This window comes from Pseudophryne corroboree, chromosome 9 (genome assembly GCF_028390025.1).
Source record: "Pseudophryne corroboree isolate aPseCor3 chromosome 9, aPseCor3.hap2, whole genome shotgun sequence".
Classification (NCBI taxonomy): domain Eukaryota; kingdom Metazoa; phylum Chordata; class Amphibia; order Anura; family Myobatrachidae; genus Pseudophryne; species Pseudophryne corroboree.
This window is the reverse complement of record NC_086452.1, coordinates 222,409,904-222,411,824: the sequence shown is the minus strand read 5'-3', so window position 1 is coordinate 222,411,824 and position 1,921 is coordinate 222,409,904. Positions and strand designations below refer to the sequence as shown.

Sequence of the window (1,921 nt, the reverse complement as noted above, 5' to 3'; positions counted from 1 at the left end):
TTGGTTCTCTCCCCACCAGTGCTCCCTGCTCACCTTGAGGGGTAAGCCTGTAAGGCACTGCTGATGTTCTCTGCCAGAGGGTGAGTGGACGTAGTACTGGTGATTTCATAGCAGAGGTTTGGTGAGTCCACATAATGTTCATGAAATGTATATAGTGCTCTTTCTTGGTAGTGGCACTGCAGTGTCAGACAGGATGGCACTTAAATAAACTAGGCCCCAAACAGCACATGATGCAAAGAAGAAAAAGAGGTGCAATGAGGTAGCTGGATGGCTAAGCTAAGCGACACAAGTGTGCGGCACAAACACCTGGCCCATCTAGGAGTGGACAGAAAAAAGAAAAAAGAAAGACTCTGTGTTGGGGCACTCTTACAAAATGTTAGTAGACAATGAAACTTAACTTTTAATTCTTTCATTAAAATATTGTGACTTACAAAAAAGTTGTTATACCTTTAGTGTTCATACATGGTTATAAGTTATTGACCTCGTTAGTAACACAAAAGAAAATATAATCAATAATGATAGAATGCCTTGGTGAAAAATATTTAGGTTCAGTAATCCGCTTTCCTGGGTAAACCTGTCTATCTATGATATAGTGAGACAGGTGTATTGTTCCCAAGGGGGTAACTTCTTAAGTGGTCCACTCCATTGCAATTAATGTATAAGTAATATGATATGGAAAAAAATAATACAAATGTTGCCTATATGGGTTATCAAACACCATCAGCTCTAAGTTCAGGCAGAGGTTTCACCAGAAGGCATTTAATTCAGCAGATTTGTGCCTTTTAATCCTGTGAAAAATCTATAAATGTTAATGCAGGGCCCCTCTCACTCAAAATACATTAGGGAGAGAGGTCACAGTATTTTGCAGACCCTATAATCGGGGTATCTACTTAATTGAGATCACAGTAGAACAATGAATATATTTACATCCCCCAGAAAAAAAGGATTGCTGTGTATCAGAAATTAGAAAAGAAACACTGGTGAGTACGTAGAATAATAGTAGGTAGATACAGTATCTTCCTTCTGCTGTTCAGCTTATTTGTTTACTGCACCTGGTATTCACTGCTGGTCTCCCAACCAATTACAAACCAGGCCTATCATAGATTGGCTTCCAAGATCAGATGAGATTGGGCATATCCTGTGGAGTATGGCAGTAATCTGCTGAATGAGAGAGTACTACTACCTTATGAAGGAAACATGCTTCTGCGTCCAAATGTGGATGAGAGAGCACATGATAGAGTGAGAAAGGTGTAGGGTAAAGTACCTAAAAGTAAAGTCAAAAGGAGCCTCTTTAGATGGATGAACTGAAAGGAGCTTATCAGGGATAATTAACAAAGTCTAATCCTCAATTGTTAAGAATTTATCTGCTATCTCATGACATAGAATCCTTATTTATTAAAGATATTTCCTAACAGATAAAAAATGTATGCTTTCTGCATAGAGCTATTGCCTTAAAATCATTTTGTAGATGTATATATGGTGTACACTTATCAGACAGGTACTATTCCATTATTCCAGCAACTTAAATTGTATACAACTATGCATAAGCATCAGCTTCATTTCCAAACAGCAAGGAAATAGGAAATGTAAAAATACACAGATTGAATCACAGTAATTACTAACTGGTTCCTCAATGTTTTTACCCCTGCAAGGCAACAATAGCCAATGAAAGAGTAACAAGTAAGCATATAATTGATATGTAAGCATTAGAGCCCCAGTGGGCGCTTACTGGACCGAGGTACCCCTAAGGGGGGTTATGAGCTGTTTCATCTAGGAGTGGCACTGCAGTGGAAGACAGGATGGCACTTAAAAATAAAACTAGTCCCCAAACAGCACATGATGCAAAGAAGAAAAAGAGGTGAAAGATAGAATTATCCTTGGGACCTCCCACCCACCCTTATGTTGTATAAACAGGACATTC

General features: G+C 38.7%; 1 pseudogene; it reads right to left on the bottom strand.

The window, feature by feature from the left end:
• Positions 1 to 1,040: 1,040 nt before the first annotated feature.
• LOC134964601 (5S ribosomal RNA) lies at positions 1,041 to 1,159 on the bottom strand (annotated as a pseudogene).
• Between the last annotated feature and the right edge of the window lie 762 nt (positions 1,160 to 1,921).